The sequence below is a fragment of the Rhinatrema bivittatum genome, chromosome 9, assembly GCF_901001135.1.
Source record: "Rhinatrema bivittatum chromosome 9, aRhiBiv1.1, whole genome shotgun sequence".
NCBI classification, from domain to species: domain Eukaryota; kingdom Metazoa; phylum Chordata; class Amphibia; order Gymnophiona; family Rhinatrematidae; genus Rhinatrema; species Rhinatrema bivittatum.
The window spans coordinates 14,995,754-15,021,800 of NC_042623.1; positions in this window are offsets into that span (position 1 = coordinate 14,995,754).

Here is a 26,047-nt window from a genome sequence, read left to right on the forward strand (position 1 = left end):
GGGAAGGATGAAGAAAAGGTCACTTGAAGGAATGCCTAACTGGAAAAACAACCCCCCGGTGCACTGTACCTTCTCGGGTGAACACAAAACACCGCCTTGTGATGGAGCAGCTTTAAATGTGAAACGCACCTTGCACTGGTGCAAAAGGTTTGAATGATCCGTCACCTGGATGTGCCCTGTCCTTCCGCTAAATTTATCTGTTTCTCCTTCCTCCTTTCCTTTGCTACTTTCTGTTGTAAAGAATCGGAGAAGGATGTTAAGAAAAACCAAAAGAAATGATAATTATATGATGCAGAAAATCAAAGGAGACTGAATAATGTAAAAAAAATATATATATATCTATTAACCTCTGAACATCAAGCCTTCCCTTATTTCATTCTCCCCTGTCGTTCCTTTTCTATTTTCTTCTCGGCCAACCTTTTATGATAATCACGACCCAGTTTTTTCCAAATCCAGTCCCTCGGAGGTGATTCTTCAGCTGCCTGTGCTGTATTTATGCTTGTGTTGATAAGGAAGGGAGGGCTAAGATAGTTTTCGAATGGCAAGAAGCAAAACAGCGCATTAAATCACTTACACAATACGAAACAATAAGGCATGGCAAGGTGTATGCTCCTATTATTGCATGTGTTGTAAGGCATCAATTAGGGACGTGCATTCATTTGAAACACATGCCAAAAATGCAAAGCTAGATTTTGAAAGGCGCACGCGCACGTCCATGTGCACGCGGTTCCCGGTGCCGTGCACACGGATGCACCGATTTTATAGCATGCGTGCGTCGCCGCGTGCATGTTATAAAAAATACGATACCCGCGCACACACGAGCCCAATTTTATAATCGGTGCGCGCATGTGCAGGCGGGTTCAGACCCGCGCGTGCAACAGGGGGATTTTCTAAAAAAAAAAAACCATGCCACGACACAATAAGGCCTTCTCCAGTTCCCTTCCAGCCCTATCCCCCAACTACACTTCCAACCCCTAACCCCTACCTATCTAGCCTAATTTTTTTTTTGTTTGTTTTAAAAAAAAAAGATGCCGTGAATATGAAAACACCCCCAAAATTTTGGGCTGTTCTCATAGGAGGCTAATTTTGGTTTGTTCCATTTGGAACGAATCGAAAATGGCCTCATTCATCATGGGCCAAATTTTAAAAGCCCATGCGCGCGCAAATACCGGCAGATATACGTGCGTGTCTGGGCCGTGCGCGCGCCGAGCGCATTTTCAGTAAGCGCGGAAGTACCAGGCTTAGTAAAAGGGGAGGGACGGGGGCCGGCTGGGATAGCGCCGATAGACACTGTCCCGGGGAAGCACATGCTGGCAGCCAGCCGGCGCGTGGAATTTACTTCTGCTCCAAAAGAGCTGAAGTAAATTCCACGCGCCGGCTGGCTGCCAGCATGTGCTTCCCCGGGACAGTGTCTATCGGCGCTATCCCAGCCGGCCCCCGTCCCTCCCCTTTTACTAAGCCTGGTACTTCCGCGCTTACTGAAAATGCGCTCGGCGCGCGCACGGCCCAGACACGCACGTATATCTGCCGGTATTTGCGCGCGCATGGGCTTTTAAAATTTGGCCCATGATGAATGAGGCCATTTTCGATTCGTTCCAAATGGAACAAACCAAAATTAGCCTCCTATGAGAACAGCCCAAAATTTTGGGGGTGTTTTCATATTCACGGCATCTTTTTTTTTTAAAACAAACAAAAAAACAACACCCCCCAAAAACCCCCCCTGAAATGAAAAAATTAAGCGATATTAAAATGTTAGGGTCGCACATCACTAGCATGAAGCCAGTAGCCAAAAACTCCCAATTACCTGAAGTGTTATAGCCTTACAGACCACGCAGGCTGGGAGAATCATCATAAGCTTCGCTTCACTTTTTATTTAATTTTTGCATTATATTCTGTCTCTTCTGACTGGTCAGCCATTCAGGTACGTTCAGGTACTGTAGGTATTTGCCCGTCTCCAAAGGGCTCACGTTCTCAGTTTGTGCCTGAGGCAACGGAGCGTGCAGTCACAAGAAGTGTCAGTGGGCTATCAGCCCGCTGCTTTAGCCACCAGGCCCCTCCATTGTTAAAAATGGTTTGCTTTCACGTTCTCTTTCTGCGCTGGTCGGGCTGCTCCGGTCCTGCTTCTACCCCCATTGCATGCACGACCCTGTAGTTCCCTTTCTCTTAAGAAAAGTAGCACAGGGGTTATGCATGTAAAATCGGCATATTTATTTACTCTCACATTTTATACCGCACACCAAATAAAAGCATAGATTGATCATATAATAATAATAATAAAAATTACAACAACAAAAACCTGGGCTTCGGTAGCACATAGTCTGCTAACTAGCAAATACGAGCTCTGGCAACCAAGGAAGAATCTGCAGAATCAGAGTAATCTGGTGTCCCGCGTTCAGACCCAGGCAACAAGCAAACTGTCGTATTCTGCAGCCCTTTCAAAGCTGCTGCCTTGCTAATCCGGAGCACAAAAAGATTCTGCAGCTGTAGCCCAACACTCCCAGTTAGGATATGGTCAAAGGCTCGGAATGAATGGGATCGGAAAGGAAGAGCGGGTGACCCAGAGGACTTCCGCCTTGCACGGTGTGAGGCGGTAACTTTCCTAGCAGTGCACGGGCGTGCATGCGCACGTGTTTGTCGGCCCGCGGCAATTCCTAACACACGCAGGTATAAGCGCACATTATTTTAAGTGGATGCCCGCCTGTGCGCGCAAATGCCACTTTGACCACGTAAGTGGGAGGATTTTAAAAGGGGCGCGCCCTTGCCCGTTTTGCAAGTTCATTCCCAGTTAAGGGATAGGACTTCCTAAACCCCCCCCCCCCCCCCAGTTTAATAGCCTCTTCTGTTAGCCCCGGCCTTTACAACCCCACTGATCTGCCTAGATTTGCTTTACAGCTTACACGTCATCCATATGCGGCAGGGGACCCCCGGCGCACACCTGGGCGCGTATTTACGCACTTAATTTCAAGTTAAAATCCGGGAATGCCCGCGACCCGCCCCCTTTTTTTTTTAACTTTTCATTTGTACGCGCAGCGGCAAGTGCACGCGCATCCGGGCGGCTTTTAAAATCCGCTCGGCGCGCAGCAGCCAACGTGTTCGCAACCTCCCCTAATTTCGGTGCGCAACGAGCTTTTAAAATTCATCTTTAAGCAAATATTCAGAAGGGCAGGAATACGGAGGTACTGCTGCAGCTGCTCAGAAACGTACGCGCCGTACAAGGAGGGCGCCCCGAGACTGGGGTACTGAAGGATGAGCACATTTATGTATTTTATAAACAATGCAAGCGCGTACCTTCGTCAAACATGCACACGTGCTTTTACACCTGCTAATCGAGTTGTAAACTGTATGCACCTTTTGGGTGGAGGTGGCCTGGAGCAAGTGGTGGTGGCTGCGGGTGAACTGGTGGAGGCCTTGGCAAATTAGCGTTCAGAAGGACACACGTACACGAGTATTATCATAAACGAGATTCGTGCATACGTCGGCCAACTTTATAAAATACCTGCCTATGTGCACAAACCGAGGGTTATCATGTGCCGATACGGTTTTCGCCTCCCCCAACTCGGTGTCTGAATTTAAGAATACCTAGGATAAAAATGGGCAGACTGGATGGGCCATATGGGTCTCTTTCTGCCGTCCTGGACGAAAAAGACAAAAAGAGCAGAGGAGAAACCTGTTCGCTCTGTAAAGGAATAAGCTAAGCAGGTTATACTCTCTCTCCGTCCAGAGTTAAAATGGAAGAAAAGGACTTGGGAGGCTTTGGAAGATCTGAGCCGCGGGCATTTGGCTGGACGCCTGTGCCCGACCTGAAGGACCCAAGAACCTTTAAATTGCGGCGCGCAGTGGCAGGTTGCCGCCGGCGCGCCCCATATGCTGTTTTTTCTTAGTTTTATATTATGGGGGGAAAAAAGGAAAGGAAAAACAGCAGCAGAGGTTATCTACCCCTACTGCAATGGATTTACATGTATATAAAGCTAATTCACCACTGCCAGATTTGAGTGTAGAATCCGCAGGGACATCTTTATCCCCCGGAGCGCGTTCTCTCCCAGCTAAACCCCGTGCTCCATCAGGTACGTTCCTGGATGATTCCAGTACTTCCTTGAACTCCTCCGAATGCCCTCAAGATTTGGTTACTTTGGAGGTTGGGGTTTAGGGCCAATTTCAGTAACTTACAGACTGAGAACGCAGGAAACCTGGTTATTTCACTTGCTGAACCTACAACATCTAGGACCACAGCTAACCAACCTATTCCTGAGCCTGTTCAACTACATTTTCTGAAGGAGGGGTTAGCATTAGGGTTCTCATGAGGAGCCAGCAGAAATATCTCTTAGAGATATATGGAGAGTGATCTCCAGAGCTGGTAACTCTTTTAACAAATTCTGTGACTCAGCTTCGTCTCTACACAGAAAAAGCATCCTTGAAGTTTGCAGATTTGGAAAGATGTTCTAAATTAGAACCGGACGTAAAATTGCAGTCTGGAGCTATAACCAATGTCCAGTCAACCTCAATCGTGGGCATCAAGGATAACCTAATTATCCACCGGAAAAACGAGATTTTGAGAACAGATTACACTCAAAAAAATCTGATTGTTGAACTTTCCTATAACTCGCCTCCTTTCAGGGGTAAAGTTATTTAAGAAATATGTACATGAGGGTCTTCAATTTTCAACTGATAAGCATTTTTTGTTAACTAATTCTTATCTGCCTGTTAAAAAGAGGGGGGCAACTACGGTAGAAGGGTCTTTTGATGTTTGAACGCCATTAAGTTATCCCTAATGTTTCAACATTTCTTGAATCAGGTGATTAATATAAACACAGGAGCTACTTTTGTAGTTCCCTTTTATATTAAATTCAGATATAAAGATTTATTCTTTCGTCAGTTACTTCAAGTTTAAGGAGAGAGTTATTTTTATGGTCAAAACATTCAGATCTTTCCAGATATTTCTAGGGAGACTCAGTAAAGAAGGAAGCAATTTCTACAATTGAAAACTCGGGTTTTAGCCCTAGGGGCATCACACTTTACCTAAAATTCCCCTGTAAGTGTGTCATTGGCCTTCAGGGCAATGTTTATTTTTTTGGATCCCATAGAATTGGAGAGACGTTTAGTTGATAAGATTCAATTTCAGTTGAAGAAGGGGTATGGGCATTCCCAGTAGAATGTATTACATTTTATTTTCTCTTTTTTTTGTCCTCCTAGATAACGTGGGCTTGTACATGAATACTGCTTTAATATTTCTTAAAATGATGTAACGTTGATGAAGATGTTTTTTCCTGGTTTGTATCATCTTATGCTACGTTATAAAACTTAATAAAAGTGTAAATAAAAAAAATAAAAACTGCATCCTTCATAACAAAGGGCCTGATTTTTAAAAGCATTTGAGTAAAACTGGGCTTTATTCGAGTAAATGCACTTTACTCGAGTAAGTGGGTTTTTGAAAATTGCTACAATATATGCCATTGAATTGTCCATAGGATTTACTTACATAAATGCACTTTACGTGAGTAAATAGCGTTTGAAAATTGCTACAATAGTAGTTACATTTATGCGCATAACTCCTTTTGAAAATTACCCCCAAAGGGAACGCACTCCAGGAGACGACCCGAGCGCCGTTACTGAGAAAACCGCTGGCACAGCATATTCACAGGCAGGGGTAAGGCCTGCTCTCTGGGCTGGAGTTCCCCCGGCGATCAAAGCTAAAACAAAGGTAGCAGAGCTTAAAGGAAACTGCAGGGAGGTACTAGCAAATAGCCTCATCAACATGGCATTTGCATGTGATGAGCGCTATTAGCTAACATGTCGGTATGGACGCGTGCTTTGGACGCGCTGATCCTGATACTGCATTAGGCGTATGTCTAGTGTGCCCAAAATGCGCATCCAATTGCTCGTTTAGCGGTGCGCTGAGCTCAGATCCCGATATTGCATTGGTCCCCATACATCCACCAGTAGAGCTGTGGAGTCTCCCCTATGGAAAGAACCTTTAGAGAGCCTGTCTCAGAGACCCTGAGAGCTACTGGGCTACAAAGGTCATATACTACGAGTTAGTACACAGTCTCAGACAGGGTTGATCACTGAGGGGTTTTTCATCCCACCCACTCCCCGACAAGCTCAGATCCCCCAATGAGATTTAGTATGCCTCACAAAGGCATGCCAAATTTCTTTCGTGGACAAACTAAGCTGTAGCGCACAGACCCCCATCGTGCAGAAAACAGGAAGATGTAAATCAAAGCGGAAGAGGAACCTTTACCTATGGCTGGGCCATAAAAGAGTCTGTGGGGGCAGCCCATTGTTCATATTCCCATACTGAAGTGGACTTCTGTAGGAAGTTCCTTGTTATTTCAATGCACACCACTAAGTTCCTCCATATCTGAGGAGGGTTAGATTAGCGCTGCAACAAGTGGAATGGAGAAGGAGTTTGCACTGCATAAAAAAAATAAATAAACAGCAAGTAGCCATTGATTATTTCCCCTTTTCGGGCCATGTCAATCATCCTGGAATGTGAACTTGCACGGCAGTCATTTATCGTCTGTTGGAAATACATCTTTGGCATGAAAGATATTCACTGGGGCTGGGCGAGTCCCTCTGCGCACCCCTCACCCCAAGCATTTACCAGGCTTTCTGCGGTCTTCAGAGCAAACTGCACTCCAGAGAGGAGGCTGAAGCAGCAGGGTTTCCTTCCTGGGTCAAGAGCATAATGCTCATTATTTTATATATATAAAGGCTCAGGCAAGCAGCTCAGTTGCGCGCTTATCGCCTCCATTTGATTTTTAAGATGCGCCCCTCAGAAAAGACGTCTGTAAAGTGTGATGTGTGATGGGTGGAGGCGAGCGGTCCTGCCCCTGGCCTTCCTCGTCCCCGAGCTTTCTGCCAGCACCGTGGAGGTGGCTGTGCAGGAGAGGCTCAGCAGCAGCAGCCTCCGACCGCAGCCTGTCAGTCCCAGCCAGCGAGCCCCGCCGCAGCTTCCTGCTTTTTTTCAGCTTCACTCTCGGCGCTGAGCTGCAGCCTTGCCAGCTCCAGACCTTTTATTTTTATTATTTACATTAACGGGCGCGAGAGGAGGAGGACGCGCCTCGCGCTGCCCGGCTTCTCGCGCAGGGGTCGCTCCTCCGCGATCCCCTCCCTCCCTCTCCCTGTAGCAGCAGCAGCAAGCGCGCGCCCTCGCCACGCGGCTTCCGTGAGAGGGGGGCGGGGCCAGGGCTGACCACAGGCTCTCCGGGGCTGGGACGGTTCTCGGATGCTGCTGCTGCTGCCTCCGAGGTGGCGGCGAGAGCGAGATAAACAGGAAGGAGGGAAGAGGAGAGGCCGCGCGTTTTAAGAGGCGCACGAGCGTGCACCGGGCTGCCCGCGTGACAGCCGAAAACTGCGCTCTCTGCAGCAGCGAAAAGTGGGTGGGCGGGGGTCGTGCTACTTACAGCCAAGTCATCACCTTTTTTTTTTTTTTTTTTGCTTTTGTCAGTTGAAACTACAAAGACGATTTAAAAAAAAAAAAAAAAAAAGGGTCGCATCCGTTTCTTGCAGGCTTCGGTTGGGAAGCCGGCACCAGAAGCGGCAGCCGGAGCCCCTGCTATAAATAGAAGCCGGTGGAGCGCGCGGCTTTCCGGACTCTTCGGTTCGGCGTGCGCGTGCAGCCGTCGCCTCGCGCTCACCCCCGACGCCCCCCAAGAAAACGGTCCCGCGCCCGCTCGCGCTTCCTTTGCTACATCGTGCCCGAACTGGTGGGGGGGGGGGGGGGGGGGGGGGGGGGGAGCCGCGTGCAGCTTTCCCCTCCCGCGCACGCGCCTTTAGCCAGGAGAACCCCAGGCGGACATTCGCCCAGCAAACGTAGGGGTGCGCTTGGCGGGCGCGTGCAAAGCACGTGGGTGCCTTTAGCATGCACACTTTGCGCTTGCTAAATCTCAGAGCGGTAACTTGCAAACGGGCACGTGGACGCACGTGTACGCATCTGCGCGGCAATTTTATGACGTACCGGCACATTTTAAAATAGTCTGGGTGCTGGTATGTGTGTGCCCAATTTTGCGAGTGGGCACGCACAGCCGCGCAAGCTCAGGTTTGAGCTGCACAGGTGGAGGAATGTTATAAAAGGTTCACATCCACACCGGACCGGTTTCACTAGTTCGTCCACCAGTTCAGCTTGTCTAATGCTAGGCCCTCCAAACCTCACCGGTTCCTTAGCCTGCATTTCCCCCCAGTTACCCCAGACCTTTCAAACACCCCACAGATGCCTGTTTTTCTTTTTTTTTTTTAGCTTACACCTCCTCCATAGCAGAAGTAAACTTAAGCAGCACTGGACCTAGGCGCACGCACAGGCGTATGGAACTAGCCTGCACATCTTTTAACCCCGCCTAAGAATACCGACTCCACACCCCTTTTTCACCCCGAATGAAACATTTGTATATCAGGAGATGTGAGCTCATGTAGGTGGCTTTTAAAATTGGGTGGACATGCGCTTATCCTACATGTGTTCGCGTCTCCCGGTTTTGGCATGAGCCCATCTTTTAAAATTCAACTATATGGACCAGGGCCTTTTTTTCAGGGAATACTTACCAGCACCTTTTACCTCCATCCGTTTGATTAAGCCTGTGGCCCTTCCAAAACACAAACAAAATCTGCATGTGAATACTGACACCTTTTTTCTCCAGAAAGATAGCACTGATATGAAGTGGTTTTTGTGATATTGGTTACTGATGTTCGACAGTCCAGGTCCAGGGATACGGCTCCGGGGTGGAAGGCTCCTATGAAGAAGTAGTCCAAGTGCCTGTAACTAAAAACTCACCTGAGCTAAAAAATTCTAACATCCCTATCAATTAAAAAGCAGAATGAAAATACAAACAAAAAACAAACTTTGAAATGTTTGCATGCTAATGCCAGAAGTCTAAGAAGTAAGATGGGAGAGTTAGAGTGTATAGCAGTGAATGATGACATAGCCTTAATTGGCATCTCAGAGACATGGTGGAAAGAGGATAACCAATGGGACAGTGCTATACCAGGGTACAAATTATATCGCAAGGACAGAGAAGAGCACCCGGGAGGAGGTGTGGCGCTTTATGTCCGGGATGGCATAGAGTCCAACAGGATAAACATCCTGCATGAGACTAAATGCACAATCAAATCTTTATGGGTAGAAATTTCTTGTGTGTCGCGGAAGACTATAGTGATAGGAGTATACTACCATCCACCTGGTCAAGATGGTGAGATGGACAGTGAAATGCTAAGAGAAATTAGGGAAGCTAACCAAATTGGTAGTGGAGTAATAATGGGAGACTTCAATTACCCCAACATTGACTGGGTAAATGTATCATCGGGACACGCTAGAGAGATAAAGTTCCTGATTGGAATAAATGACAGTTTTATGGAGCAATTTGTTCAGGAACCGACGAGAGAGGGAGCTATTTTAGATCTCGGTGGAGACCAGGATTTAGTGAGAGAGGTAACAGTGGTGAGACTGCTTGCAATAGTGATCATAATATGATCAAATTTGAATTAATGATTGGAAGGGGGACAGTAAGCAAATCCACGGCTCGAGTGCTAAACTTTCAAAAGGGAAACTTTGATAAAATGGGAAATATAGAAAAAAACTGAAAGGAGCAGCTACAAAGGCAGAAAGTGTGCAAGAGGCGTGGACATTGCTAAAAAAAATAGAATCCTAGAAGCACAGTCCAGATGTATTCCACACATTAAGAAAGGTGGAAAGAAGGCAAAACGATTACCGGCATGGTTAAAAGGGGAGATGAAAGAAGCTATTTTAGCCAAAAGATCTTCATTCAAAAATTGGAAGAAGGATCCAACAGAAGAAAATAGGATAAAGCATAAACATTGGCAAGTTAAATGTAAGACATTGATAAGACAGGCTAAGAGAGAATTTGAAAAGAAGATGGCCGTAGAGGCAAAAACTCACAGTAAAAATAGTGGAAAGTGTTCTAAAGATCAAAATCACAGAACATATAGAAAGACATGGTTTAATGGAACACAGTCAGCATGGCTTTACCCAGGGCAAGTCTTGGATTGGAGCGGACTGGGAGGGAACTGGGGATGCGTCGCCGTGCTGTGATTACATAAGTCACCCCCTTTGCATGAGGATTATAAAATTTGCTGCATCCAATGTGTGCGCTTGCGCGCTTCTTTCAAAGTCTCCCCTAACATGGGATGATCGATCTAGTGCACCAGCAATTTCTTGGTGATAATATGATTCAGTTCACTACCAGAAAGACAGGAATAGAAATTAAGATACAAATTTGTCATAGAAAGTTCTAATGAACTCCAGAGCTCAAGATGAATTACTGCAGTATCAGAAGATGGCAACACCTAGGTGATGTCACATAAAAAAGAGAGCAAAGAAAAGCTATCATTTCTATGTTTCTATCTCAATAACCATTACAGAAAGTTTAACACTCATATGAGGTTTAATGCAACCTTATTCATAAAGAAAAAAAAGTGGTATGCTAGGTGTCAGCAAACCAGATGTGGGGGTCACATACTTGACCACCACCGGACCTCAGTGATCCACCCAAATCCAAGGGTCTCCCAACGTAGTAGTATATTTTTTGAAAAAAATTTAATTTGCATCTAAAAAAGACCCCTCCTGAAATGCTTAGAGTTTGGTCATAATTCTGCCAAAACAGCTTCAAGGTACTGGCCACAAATGTCCCAGAGCTAGAATGTATACAGTCCCACTCGGAAAGCCTGACATTAGCTAACGTTTCGTACGTATTCTGCCTCAGGGGACCGATTATGCTCATCGCAAAGTAACCACACTTACCTGACGGTGTATGTGGCCAGACCTCATGTGTGTCTCACCCAAGTTAGGAGCCCAAGATGGACTCCTAACTTGGGTGAGACACACATGAGGTCTGGCCACATACACCGTCCCAAGATGGACTCTTATTTATCCGGCTAAGTGATGCTGAGTATCAGCCTCTTCCATTCTGAAGAAGAAGTTGGAGGCTTCTCGCCCTGTAATGGGAAATGTCTTGGGATGGCATTTGAGGTTTGACTCGTTGGGTGTCTGCAGACAGAGTTTTCAGAATGGCCTAAAGGCAGCAAAGGGATGAACTGGGCTTCCTAATCACTAACATATTTGGGGGGGTTTTGTCCAGATATTTTAAAAAGTCTTAACAACAAAGCATTCCGACATATCCAAGAGAAATGTAATATAGGTCATGATCACAGATGTCAGGGTCATCTTAAGGCATGAGCCATTGCCACCGATGCCCAGGGTCTCGCATCTGTAGGAAGCGCCGGGTTCCCCTCCTGCTGCACCATCATCTCGTCTTCATCAGAGAGAGGGGCCCCCTCAAAGCCTTTCGGCCCCTAGGGCCCCAGGAGAGATTAAGGTGGCACTGCATCCAGTTTGCCCAAACTGAATCTCTTTCTCTCTTGGGTTGATAAGCGCGCACACGTTTTCTTCTGCTTTTCTAATTATTTTATCTATTTATTTTATTTATACAACTTTTCTATACCCTTATACAGAGAACCATGTCTCTATCTCTACGGTTTACACATTAATAATATAAAAACAATAAAAAATAAAATAAAAATAGATTAGAATAAAAAATTACAAAAAACCAATCAATACAAATAAAATCTGACTAGAAGTATCTAAAATCATTATTTAAATAGAAACAGTAAATGAAACAATAAAAGCAAAATCATATCATTAACTCTCGGTCTGAAGTTTAAACTGTGCCTTGTGAATTAATCCCATAAGCTTGCTGAAAACACCAGGTCTTTAAGTCCTTTTTAAATGTTCTCGGATTGAAGTCTCAAATTTTGTGGCAAGGCATTCCATAATTTTGGACCTGCGATTGATATCGCATGGTCTCTGACCTTGCTGAGACGTGCGGATCTTACCGTAGGAATTGTAAGCATTAATATAAGAAAATCTTTGGAAAGCAGGCACTTGGAAAGGCGGTAAATCCCTCAAATGCGACGAGAGAGAGAGAGGGGGTGGCTGCATCACGGCGGCTCATGTGATGGTCCTGCTCTAGCTTTCATGGGATGAGTTCAAAGGTTACTGGCTCCAAGAGACACGAACTGGAAAACAAGAGTTCAGATAGAGTTTTCATGGACAGGCCTCAAAGAGACCCATGAACCCCGATCTCTTGCTTCCACCGGTGTCATGGCCAGAGCATATCAAACGTTAGCACCGAGAGAGAGTTTAATTTAAACAATGTGGGTTCCAATTAATGTCTCTAGCGTGCAGTTCAATAAACAAACCATAGTAAAATCATGCAGTTCAGCAGCATAGCCCAAGGAAAAAAAAAAAAACATTCCCAGCGCTTCTCTCTCTCTCTCTCTTAATTGGGATTTGCTCCCACTGCATCGTACAAGCCAGCCAGTTAAGTGACTTTTACGGCTTTGCCCGAAATGACATCATCATTTGGCTTGCTGATCAGGCCTCCTTGGCTCCAGCAGTTCTGGCCTTTCTCCATGTAAACAAAGTCTGATTAATGCCGGGGAAGGGAGACTGAATCACGTATTCCGTTCTCCGAGGGGGATGTCGGAACGTCAGGCCTTCCCAGTTCCTAGTGTGGAGGTCTAGGACACCGAATGCGGACATAAAACCACCCCGAGCAACATCGGAGCCATGCGGCCCTAAGACAGCTGCGGGTTTCTCAGCTGCCATCACTGGAGAGCACGCTTTCAAAACGAAGGCTCCATCTTCCATTTCTCCGTGTCACTAAGGTCATTTTAACTTCACGATGAATACTCTGGGTAAATCTTTCCTGTTTAATTTTAAAAAAAAACACACACACACACACAAATTCGCATGGAACACCATTCTGACAATGAACTGGTTGACAAAAAAAGCAAGCATTTTTGATTGACCAGACAGAACTGTGCGTCTGATTCTTAGACGCAGCGAGCATATCGCTAGGCAGTATGTTTATGCATCTATCAGCCATAAAGAATGTGTTTGGATTCCTTTCAATCCTTTTCTTTCTGACGTGGCGTCCTATCGGATCCCAGGCCTAGGTGTGCATCTCATATTCTGAAGACACAGCTTTGCCGCTTGCCTTATCACTCTCTTACCTCTTAAATGCATATGGTGCCGTGTGTTACTGATCAAAGATAACACATTTGCTTGGCCTGGATTATGCAGGCTCCTTTTTCTCGGCCTGCGCTACCAGCACTACCAGCTCTCCCAGATGACCACACTGCGAATCTGCTGAATCTTTTGTTTCCCTTGTAAATTCAAATGGGGTTCAAACAAGCCATGTCTGTTCTAAGAAACCTATCTTTCAGAGGTCATCTTTCCAACTTTTCAGAAATGTAGTAGTAAATATTCCTCAAACTGCCTGTAAGACTTCCACGTGTACCGCTAACAAGAGCAGTTCGGTAGTGGCCTGCCCTCACCTGCATCAGCCTTGCAGAAGACGTTAACTTGAAGATGACGAGCCTGGGACTTAATCCTCATGACGTGCACATTCTCTCTTGCTCGGAGGAAGGCAAACGGCAGATAATACTGAAAACGGAGCGACAGCAAGTGGCAGAGTGAGATGTGCTCCGTGAAATTTGTAGTAAATTTAGTTTATGTAACTTGGATTTGCAAGTTTGAAGCCGGGGGGTATGTCCTTCAGCTGAATGATCTCTTGGCTTTATTGGGCAATAAGGTGCGCTCAGGACGCAGTTTAACGTGCAGCTGAGCCCATGTCCCCTCTCCCAGTCTAGAAAGACTGCGTTATTGCTTTCTTTCATAGCATTTGGAATTGATTATGCTGGAATGTACTTGAATGTACTGGACACACTACCACGTTAATGTGTGTCCACTAAGTACATTTAAGTAACAAAACTACCGAGTAATAAGGTACGCTTTCTGATTTAAATAAATTATTGTGATTATTTTACCTTCTGGGAAACAGGCTCAAAATATTCCACTTGCCTTCCTGTTCCGGTTCACCTCTTGATTGCAGTAGGGTCCAGCAGAAGAGGAGCCACTCCAAGGCCCAACCTAGAATGGGACAGTGAATTTTTCCAGAAAAGAAAAGAACAACAGTTTTGGACATCAGAATCTTATGCATAGATTCAGTAGGTTTTACCAAACTGGAGTTTTTTCCTGAGCAACACAAATATATACTGTAAAGTAGCTGAACCCTCTACAGCCCTCTCAACTGGCTTTTTTTTTTTTTTTGTCATCTTTACTTGTTTAAATTTGTTGAGCCCCTTCTGGATCATATTTTATGATTCTCAGTAGTTCTGTTTGTGTCCAATGACATTTGACTGCCTTCAGACAAAGGGATTTCTTTTATTACTTGGACAGCAGTGGAATTATGGAACATTTTGTCAATGTGGAACTCATTAGCACATAATTAAACATATGTTGGAGAAGTCCTGAAAAGTGTATACTTGCGGGTTGGATAATGCAGCTACATGCTGGGGCAGTCCTCTCCTCGCCCCCAGCCAGTCTGGATTTAATCATATCTAATGGAATATGCATGAGATACAGTTCCATACAACAGAGGCAGAGCACGCAGATATATCCCATGCATATTCATTGTGGATATCCTGAAAATCAGACATGGAAGTCATCAGCCCATAATCCATTAAACATATATTGAAGAAGTCCCGAAAAGAGAATATTTGTGGGCTTGATGTGCAACCTATCATTAAAATCATCCATTGTACCTGAAGGCTGGAGGATAGCAAATGTAACCCCAATATTTAAAAAGGGCTCCAGGGGCGATCCGGGAAACTACAGACTGGTTAGCCTGACTTCAGTGCCGGGAAAAATAGTGGAAAGTGTTCTAAACATCAAAATCACAGAACATTTATTTATTTATTTAGGGCTTTTTTATACCGACACTCATGATACCAATCATATTGTATCGGTTTACAATAAACAGCGGTGCAATAACATTAACATCGATGTGAACAGTAGGCAAAGAGAGAAAAAGTGAATGAAAGTTACAATAAACAGGGGCACTTGAACTTGGAGGAGGAAAGCCAGAGGTATGGCTAACATAGAGATAAATAATACTTAGTCTCAGAAATAAATAGACATCTACTTAGGACTATAATAATCACTTGTACTCAGGATTGAATATTATCAAATATATACATGATATCCTATACCTAGGGCTGTGGAATATCATATGATTCCTGACTAAATAGTATTTGTTCATAAAACTCAGGACTGATTAATATAACGTCAGAAGCCATGTCGGGGATGGGGAACGTCGATTGGCGGATCAAGGTGAGTTGTAGCAGCAGGGGATGTCATAGATCAGGGAAGGCTTGTAGAAATAGCCAAGTCTTGAGTTTCTTTCTGAAAGTCTGCGTGCAAGGTTCCTGTCTAAGGTCTGTGGGCATGTTGTTCCAGATGGTTGGCGCTGCTGCCGAGAAGGCTCAATCTTTAGTGGATGAGAGGTGTGTGAATTTGGCTGGGGGGGGGGGGGGGGGGGGGTGTAGCGTACCTTTGTATGCTTCTCTGATGGGTTTGGAAGAGAAGTGTAACGTGAGAGGGTTGTGTAAATCGATGGGTGTTCTGTTGTAGATAGCTTTATGGATGATGGTGAGTGTTGCGATCCCCCCTGCTGCTGCGCTGCAGGAGGTCTCTTACCTTCCTCCAGAGGCCGCTCTGAAGCCAGGGCCTCGCCTGCGCATCATCCAGGATTTGCTCCAGGGCCTGAGAGGCCTAGCTGCTCCTGAGGCATGCCTGTGGCTTGCAAGCCTCAGCGTTTGGACTTCCTGCTTCCAGCCACGCCCGTTTCTCTAGGGGCTGGCCCGCAGCTCTCTACCCTAGTTATAGGACCAGCGGTGGGCGGTCCTGGCAAGCTCCTCCCAGGGAGTTGCCTTCTTCCTCCAGTACTTAAGGACTGTCTGTTCACTTGCACCGGGCCTTCGGATTGTGCATTACAGTTGTCTGTAACCTTGCCGGTCCAGGTCCTCCATGTTTCCTGATGTCTGCCTTGACGTGTGCCTAGTTGTTTGTTCCTGTGCCTGCCAGCCGTAAGGGCTTCGGATGTGAGTATCCCAGCATCGGAGTTCCTTTTCGCCTGGGTCTTCCCCGCACCCTCCTTCTCAGCGTGGTCCGCGACCAGCCTTCCTGGGCTGTGTAGGGCGCGTCTGGGACAGGGTGGTCCGCGACTCAGTCCCACGGGTGGGCTGAGTAGGGCGCCCTGATGGACAGTGCAATGTTTCCGTCCAGCCTTGTCTACAGTGTCTGCTTCAGCCCTTGCCCGAATGTCTTCCTCTGCCAGCCGAGAGGGCTTCGGATGTGAGTATCCCAGCATCGGAGTTCCTGCTCGCCTGGATCTTTCCAGTGTCTCGTTTCAGCTCTTGTCCTGATGTCTCCGTCTTGCTTCAGCCTGCTTCTGCCCCGTCTGATAGAAACATAGAAACATAGAAATGACGGCAGAAGAAGACCAAACGGCCCATCCAGTCTGCCCAGCAAGCTTCACACATTTTTTTCTCTCATACTTATCATTTTCTCTTAACTCTTGGTTCTATTTCCCTTCCACCCCCACCATTAATGTAGAGAGCAGTGATGGAGCTGCATCCAAGTGAAATACCTAGCTTGATTAGTTAGGGGTAGTAGGGGTAGTAACCGCTGCAATAAGCAAGCTACACCCATGTTTATTCCCTTTACCCAGACTATGTCATACAGCCCCTATTGGTTGTTTTTCTTCTCTCCTGCCGTTGAAGCGGAGAGCCATGCTGGTTATGCATTGAAAGTGAAGTATCAGGCCCTTTTGGTTTAGGGTAGTAACCGCCGTAACAAGCCAGCTACTCCCTGCTTTGTGAGTGCGAATCCTTTTTTTTTTTTTTTTCTTCTCCCCTGCAGTTGAAGCTATTCTGGATATGCGTGAAGCCTCAGCTTTTCTTATTCCCCTGCTGTTGAAGCAGAGAGCTATGCTGGAAATGCTTGATGTATCAGCCTCTCCCATGCCATGAAGCAGAGAGCCATGCTGGATATGCATCGAAAGCGAAGTATCAGGCACATTTGGTTTGGGGTAGTAACCGCCGTAATAAGCCAGCTACTCCCCGCTTTGTGAGTGCGAACCCTCTTTTCTTCTCCCCTGCCGTTGAAGCAGAGAACTATGCTGTATATGCTTGGAAAGTGAAGTATTAGGCTTATTTGGTTTGGGGTAGTAACCGCCGTAACAAGCCAGCTACTCCCCTCTTTGTGATAGCAAATCCTTTTTTCCACATTTCCTCTTGCCGTTGAAGCTTAGAGCGATGTTGGAGTCACAGTAAGCATCTGTATGTTTATTTAATAAGGGTATTGTCTCCGGGCAGTAGCCATCTTTCTGGTGAGCCACCCACTCTACATTGGCGGTCTCTTGACTTTATGGATCCACAGTGTTTATCCCACGCCCCTTTGAAGTCCCTCACAGTTCTGGTCTTCACCACTTCCTCCGGAAGGGCATTCCAGGCATCCACCACCCTCTCCGTGAAGAAATACTTCCTGACATTGGTTCTGAATCTTCCTCCCTGGAGCTTCAAATCGTGACCCCTGGTTCTGCTGATTTTCTTCCTACGGAAAAGGTTTGTCGTTGTCTTTGGATCATTAAAACCTTTCAAGTATCTGAAAGTCTGTATCATATCACCTCTGTTCCTCCTCTCCTCCAGGGTGTACATATTTAGATTCTTCAATCTCTCCTCGTACGTCATCTGATGAAGATCCTCCACCTTCCTGGTCGCCCTTCTCTGTACCACTTCCATCTTGTCTTTGTCTTTTTGAAGATACGGTCTCCAGAACTGAACACAGTACTCCAGGTGAGGCCTCACCAAGGACCTGTACAGGGGAATAATCACTTCCCTTTTCTTACTCGATATTCCTCTCTCTATGCAGCCCAGCATTCTTCTGGCTTTTGCTATCGCCTTGTCGCATTGTTTCGCAGACTTCATATCATTAGATACTATCACCCCAAGGTCCCTCTCCTGCTCCGTGCACATCAGCCTTCCCCCCCCCATCGAATACATTTCATTCGGATTTCCACTCCCCATATGCATGACTTTGCATTTCTTTGCATTGAATCTCAGCTGCCATGTCTTCGACCACTCTTCCAGTTTCCTTAGATCCCGTCTCATTCTCTCCACTCCTTCCGGCGTGTCCACTCTGTTGCAGATCTTAGTGTCATCCGCAAAAAGACAAACCTTACCTTCTATCCCGTCCGCAATGTCGCTCACAAAGATATTGAACAGGACTGCTGTTTAAGGACTCTGTCTGCCCTCGCCTCTGTCCGGCCTGCTGCCCATTGCCGTTCCCTGCGGCAGGTCCGAAAGGGCCGGGAACAGTCGGAGGACCGTTCATTAGTCAACTTCCCCGTGTTGGCTACCATGGGCACGCAGGTCCGGCTGAGGGTCGGACTCCCTGCTTCCGTTCCTGCCTGCCTGGCTCACCATGCCTGCTCAGCTCACCTCCCACGGTGTGGCCTTGGGCTCCTCCTGGGGTCCTGCCGTGGCCCAAGGGCTCACCCCCCGCCCGAGACGACCGCGCCCGCGCGCGCTCGTAACAGTGAGACACTTGTGTAGAATTCTGAAGTTTACTGGGAGCCAATGTAGGTTTTTCAGGATAGGTGTGATGTGGTCTCTTCTATTGGAGTTTGTTAAAATTCTGGCAGCCGAATTTTGTAGCATCTGAAGTGGTTTGGTGGAGGAAGCGGGAAGGCCTAGCAGAATGGAATTGCAGTAATCTAATTTGGAAAATATAATGGCCTGGAGTACCGATCTGAAGTCTTGAAAATACAGTAGCGGTTTGAGTCTTTTTAGTACCTGAAGTTTGAAGAAGCAGTCTTTGGTTGTGTTGGTGATGAACTTTTTTAGATTTAGCTGGTTATCAATTATAACTCCGAGGTCTCTTGCTTGGTTGACCAGGGTGTTGGAGTGACTTGTGTGTAGACTGTCTTTGTGGTTGAGAGATATAAGGAGCATTTCTGTCTTGGACGTGTTAAGCACAAGGTTCAAGGAAGTAAGGAGGTCGTTGATTGCTTGGAGGCAGTTGTCCCAGAAATTCAGTGTTTTTGTAAGGGATTCGGTTATAGGGATCAGGATTTGGACATCGTCGGCGTAGAGATAGTGTTTGAGTTTGAGATTCGTAAGCAGCTGGCAAAGGGGGAGAAGGTATAGGTTGAATAGTGTAGGAGACAGAGAAGAGCCTTGTGGAACACCTCTTGTAGTGTTGATGAGCGGAGATTCCTTGTTGTTGATCTTTACCTTGTAGCCTCTGTTCGTGAGAAAGGAATCGAATCATTTGAAAGCTGTACCTGTTATCCCGATGTCCGAAAGAACATATAGTAAGACCTGGTTTAATGGAACAAAGTCAGCATGGCTTTACCCAAGGCAAGTCTTGCCTTACAAATCTGCTTCACTTTTTTGAAGGGGTTAATAAACAAGCAGTCACACAAGCAGTCACCCACCCGCAAACACACACAGGCATACAAATACACACAGGCAGTTTAAACTTGTGGATAAATGTGAACCGGTAGATGTAGTGTATTTGGATTTTCAGAAGGCATTTGACAAAGTTCCTCATAAGAGACTCATAAGAGAGTCTCTTATGAGTCTCTTATCCATGATATGAGTCTCTTATCCACGATATGAGTCTCTTCCATGATATGAGTCTCTTATCCACGAAAGGATTATGAGTCTCATAAGAGAGACTCATAATCCTTTCGTGGATTACAAGCTGGTTAAAAGACAGGAAACAGAGAGTAGGATTAAATGGTCAATTTTCTCAGTGGAAGGGAGTGGGCAGTGGAGTGCCTCAGGGATCTGTACTTGGAACGGTGCTTTTCAATATATTTATAAATGATCTGGAAAGGAATATGATGAGTGAGGCAATCAAATTTACAGATGATACAAAATTATTCAGAGTAGTTAAATCACAAGCAGATTGTGATACATTACAGGAGGACCTTGTGAGATTGGAAAATTGGACATCCAAATGGCAGATGAAATTTAATGTGGATAAGTGCAAGGTGATGCATATAGGGAAAAATAACCCTTGCTGTAGTTACACGATGTTAGGCTCTAAAACACCAATGCACCCCCTATTAGGAAAACAAAATAAGCCAGGCTGCTGTATCGCTACACAGAAACTACGTGCCAGCAGAATACGTCCCTTCGATCACACGTAGTAACAGATGGATCGACACCAAACATAGAATCTACCTTATAAATGGGCTCTGACCGACGGCCCGCAAATGCGCAGTAGAGAGCAGCTCTACCGCGCATGCGCAGGCGAGAACGTCGGCCAGAGTTTGCCTGTTGACAAAAATGGCGCTGGGAGGACCCGTAGCGGCAGCGAGGACCTGTAGCAGCGGCGGCGACGAGGACCAGTAGCGGCAGCGGTGAGGACCAGTAGTAGCAGCGGCGGCAGCGAGGACCCGTGGCGGCGGCGGGGACCAGTAGCGGCGGCGGCAGCAGCGAGGACCATTAGCGGCGGTGGCGCGCGCGCACCATCCAAAGGCGTTGTGAATGAGCTGGGAGAGGAGGGGAGTGACTGAGGGGAGGGAGGAGAGAGTGAGGTGAGAAGGAGTGGGAGGGAGAATAGAGGTGGGAGGGAGAATGGGGGAGGGGGAAGTGGAAGGGAGAGTGGGGGAGGGGGGAGGGGGGAGGGAGAATGAGAGGGAGGTGGAAGGGAGAATGAGAGGGAGGGAGAATGAGGGGAAGGGAAAGGGAGAATGAGGGGGAGGGAGAATGAGGAGGAGGTGGGAGGGAGAATTAGGTGGAAGGGAGGATGAGGGGGAAGGAAATGGACCGAAAAAAACTTTTTTAATGTAGCCCGTTGTTACGGGCTTAACGGCTAGTAAAATATAACAGAAATGTGCAGATAAAATCTGAGCTAGAAACTGCAAGAAGCCAGATCTGTATGCAGTGCAACAATGGAAAAATAGAAACACCATCATTCCTATAAAACCATTATAAAATCAAGAAATATAACATTAATCAAAATAGTAAAACTATACTAATAGAAAGAATAAATGTTTCAAAATGGCTGATGAACAGGAAATCAATTTTTTTAAGTGTTCTAAGAAAAATAAATAAACACAAATTTTCAAAACAAGACACATCAAATAATATTCATCAGTTAAATCTAATAAGAATAAAAAAATTCCCCACTCTCCATACCTGATATCTTTTGATTTCCAGTCACCCTAAAATTGTTGTGGATTGGGGGAGGGGTGCACAAACGTTATCCTCTCTCTCACACATACTTGCATGTCCATTCTCTCTCACACATAGACTGCCACATACACACACAAACATACTCTTATACACACCCACAACCTCTCTCTCTCTCAGACACTGACTCTAAGAACCTCTCACCCCCCCCCCCCCCAAAAACACACGCAAGCTCTTACTCCCCCGGATTCTCTCACACACACATGCTCTCACTCTCCTCACTCTGACTGGCTCCCCCACATACACACACACACAACCAGGCAAGCTCCCATTCATTCTCACACCGCTCCCCCCCCCCCCTACCCTCCAGGCATGCACACATTAATTCTCTCTCTCTCACACACACACACCAGGCAGGCACCATTCTCACACAGACAGACCCCCAAAAAGTGGTCCATTCATTCACCCACATACACCCAAGTGGTTACACATACACACCCACACACAGGCTCTCCCCCACCGACACACACAGGCTCTTAACCCCTCACTGATACACACACACACACCCCCACAAAGCCTCTCACCTACACACACAGGCTCTCACCCCCCTCCAATACACACACAAGCAGTCACCCACCCGCAAACACACCCAGGCATACAAATACACACAGGCATACAAATACATACACACACACACAGGCATACAAATACACACACACACACAGGCAGTCACCTACACACGCCCATAGGACCTAGGTTTTTTCTCAGCCACCACATCCTCCTCCTCTTTTAGGTCGTTGCGTTTATCCCGACATCGTCTCCTGCTGCCTGTGGGGCCAGCCTAGCAGCGGCAGGAGATGACGTCAGGATAAACGCAACTCCTGCTGCCCGGGGTTGCCAGCGAGCGGATCAGGCGCGGGGTTTGGTTTATCCCTGCCCTGTCCGATGCTTGACCTTGGAGGCGGGGCGAGGCGGCAGCTGTGGTAGAGGTGTTTTGGAGGGGGGCCCTTTTTGACGCTCTAAAACCCTGCTCACACAGGTCTGGTCCAGGGTCAGAATCTCCTAGCTATCAACTTACGTTACAGCTCCCTACCTGGCTCTGCTGCATGCCTGAACAGCCCTTGAATTGCTGGGAAAAGATCGCTTTTTTTTTTTTTGAGCCCTAGGGACAAATCCAGTTCCTCAGGGGCAGTCCCTCCTGGCTTGCTCGACCTTAAGTTTACAAGCTCCACCCAGTGGCTTAACGGCAGAAAACTCCCAATCCCAGCAGACAGCCGGCTGAAGGCCAGCAAGAGAGCTTCTGCCCATGGTGAGACCGCACCTTGAATACTGTGTACAATTCTGGTCGCCGTATCTCAAAAAAGATATAGTTGCGATGGAGAAGGTACAGAGAATGGCGACCAAAATGATAAAGGGGATGGAACAGCTCCCCTATGAGGAAAGGCTGAAGAGGTTAGGGCTGTTCAGCTTGGAGAAGAGACGGCTGATGGGGGATATGATAGAGATCTTTAAGATCATGAGAGGTCTTGAACGAGTAGATGTGACTCGGTTATTTACACTTTCGAATAATAGAAGGACTAGGGGGCATTCCATGAAGTTAGCAAGTAGCACATTTAAGACTAATCGGAGAAAATTCTTTTTCACTCAACGCACAATAAAGCTCTGGAATTTGTTGCCAGAGAAGGTAGTTAGTGCAGTTAGTGTAGCTGGGTTCAAAAAAGGTTTGGATAAGTTCTTGGAGGAGAAGTCCATTAATGGCTATTAATCAATTATACTTAGGGAATAGCCACTGCTATTAATTGCATCAGTAGCATGGGTTCTTCTTAGTGTTTGGGTAATTGCCAGGTTCTTGTGGCCTGGTTTTTGGCCTCTGTTGGAAACAGGATGCTGGGCTTGATGGACCCTTGGTCTGTCCCAGCATGGCAATTTCTTATGTTCTTATGTTCTTACACTAAGGCTGTGCTCTCTGTTTTCACTAATCTCCTCCCCTAAGGTCATTCAGCTGCTAATAGTGTATTCTGTACATCCGATGTCCCACAGGATCCCCAGCCTGACATTGGACGGTGATTACTGCCACATTAGACATATGCGAAAACAAAAAGCAATGTCCCAGAATTTCACCGGAGACTTCTTGATGAACAGGCAAAAAGTGACAAAACTTAGTCATTTAATAAGATTAAGGAAACCCTCTTTTTTTTTTTTTTTTTTTTAAGAAATTTTAAATTATAAAAACCTGGTGAAATGCTTTAGAAGTGGGGAATTTCACCATTTTCCACATTTCATTGGGGGGGAAACTCCATTAAAATCTCTGGTGAATTTTTGTGGGCCCATTTGCAAAACCGTTGGTGAAATAGCAATTGTACTATATTTGCCTACCCTTGCAGAGCAGCACACCCTGGAGTTCCGGGGAAAGGAAGCGCTAGAATAGAAAAGCCATGAGGGAGCAGACTCAGGAGTGAACCTCAGGAAATATTTCTTCACAGGCAGGGTGACGGCTGCGTGGCATGGCCTTCCAGTGATGGAGACCGAAGCATTAAGACAAGATTGTGAGGATCCTCGTTTGTGAGAAAGTTGGCGATCAAATGGGACTCTGGAGGGATGAAACTGGGCAGACTGGATGGGCCATATGATCCTCAACTCCCATCATTTACTAGGGAAACTTTACAACTTATATTTAATAGCTAGCTGTATTTTTTTTTTTTTTTTAAGTGGCACAGCTGCTGTAATTTACTGGGGAACTTTTGTGGCCCTGGGAAATCTGTGGGAAGTTGCAGAATATATCCAGGAAGAGAAACGCAAAAGCCTATAAATGCATCGTGTGAGGAAGACTTGTTCGAGGCCTTCTTGAGGCATAAAATCAAAAGAAATAGCTACTTTTCTCGAGGGACCTTAGAGTATCTTATATCATGGTTCAGAGCAAAGACATCTGCTGCACCCAAAAAGAAGAAAAATCGGTGACTGAAACAAATGCAATATTTATTGTATGACTTATCCAGGAAAATCACTGCAAATTGCCATGGCAAATTCATATTCCTTGAGAATAACCAAATTAATTTTACAGTAAACATTGTAGACAATTGTAATTTAAAACAAATCATACCACAAGATAAACTTAAACGTTGCTTAAAAATTTCCTGGCGTTTAAAGAAGTTGACTTTAATTTGAATTGCTGTTTTTGACTGCTGCAACCTCCAAGTAATCCCCGTGCGACATATTTGTCTCGGGATCAATCAGATCGAGTGATGTGTTGTGAAAGAAATTGCATACGGTTTCAATTTTCTCCTTATAACCAGCTACACTATTTCTGGAGACTGCGGGTCATGTCCGTTCAATACTCACCCCCGCGCGTCAGTCTTACTCAGCCAAAGGCTCAGGGGGAACCTGTCTGGGGCCTCCGTGTGGCTTTTCCACATCAAACGACTTAGAATGGAAGGGAAACAGGACTCAAATTCTAGCGATAACAAAAAATTACGTTTCTAAGCAGCTTGGTGGCCGAGTCTAAGCTCTGTGTGGTGCCACGAAGCAGGCCTCAGCTCCAGCTGAGGGTTCGGAAAGCTGTCTATTTGCATGGGCAGGAGGTGTAACTCCGACCAAGGGGTCCTTCTGAAATCTTCCACCAGGATTCTGGGTCTGGGGGGTGCTGGAGTTACAATTATTCCGCTGGGCAGTTAATATCATTTGTCTATAAGCACAATGGGGGTCTGCTTTCAGAAATCTCTGAGCACCCAATTTAGCTGTTGAAGTTAGACAACTGTTGGCCACAGCCTACTGTATCTGGCCAGGTTGTAGGCAAAAAGCCACTGACTTAATGCAGCCAGCTATATGTAGCCGGATAGATTTAAACTGAAAATGTACTCAGCCTCCCAACCCAGTCTTTTAAAGAACCTACTCCTGGACCTCCAGTCTCCTTCCCTCCCACCTCTGGCAGTCCTCGCTGAATGCAGTTGCCCCCAGGGGCGGATTGGCCTATCGGGGGATCAGGCTTCCCCACGTGGGCCGATCGCTCCCATCACGTGATTTTTTTTTTTTTTTAAACTTCCCGGCCCAAGACAAGAAAAGGGTCTGCTGGCACTGCGACCCGAAGAGAAACCTGCGGGCAGGGCCGGTGGAAGCACTAGGCCTGCGGCGCCACGAGCAGTGGTATCCCGAGGGGAGCCAATGCCCCCGGGCGCAGTGAGGCTCATGTGGCGCAACGCCGGCAGATCGGCAGGGCCGTGGTGAGGCTCACATCACCATGACCCGAAGAAAAAGATCGCGTTTAAACGCGCTGATGCTCCTCCTCCTTCCTGCCTGTGCGACCCCGGAAGTAAACGTTGCCGGAGCCGCGTGGGCAGGAAGGAGGAGGAGCATCAGCGCGTGCAGAAGAGGAGCAGCGCTTGCGCTTACGGGCAGCCGCAAATCCCAAGTCGCAGCGGCCCGAGAAGAGGAAGAGGCCCGGTAGCAGGGCCCTGTGGCCCGAGAAGATCAGGGCCGCTGCAGAGCCCATCCTGCGGCGACCCGCGAAGAGGAGGCTCAGAGGTGAGAGAGAGGCTGAGGGTTTGTAGAGTGTGTGCGTGTATGAGATGAGTTGAGAGATTGTGTGCCTGTGTGTGAGAGTGAGTTGAGAGACTGTGTGTGGAAGTGAGGACCTGAATGTTTGCAGAGACAGCATGTGAGAGCCTCTGTGTGTGTGAGAGAGACAGCATGTGACAGTGAGAGCCTGTGTGTGTGAGAGTCAGACAGCATGTGCCAGTGAGAGACTGTGTATGAATGATTGTATGAGAGAGAGAGCATGTGACAGTGAGAGCCTGTGTGTGTGTGAGAGAGAGAGAAATGCATGTGAGAATGAGAACCTGACTGTGTGTTTGAGGGAAGAAGATGGCAAGAAAAGAAACAGAAAAAAAGACAATATAAAAGGAATTGGCAAAAAAAAAATAAGAAAGGGAAGGTGGAAAAAAAAAGCCTGTGACCAACCAATTAGAAAATTAAGATCAGACAACAAAGGTAAAAA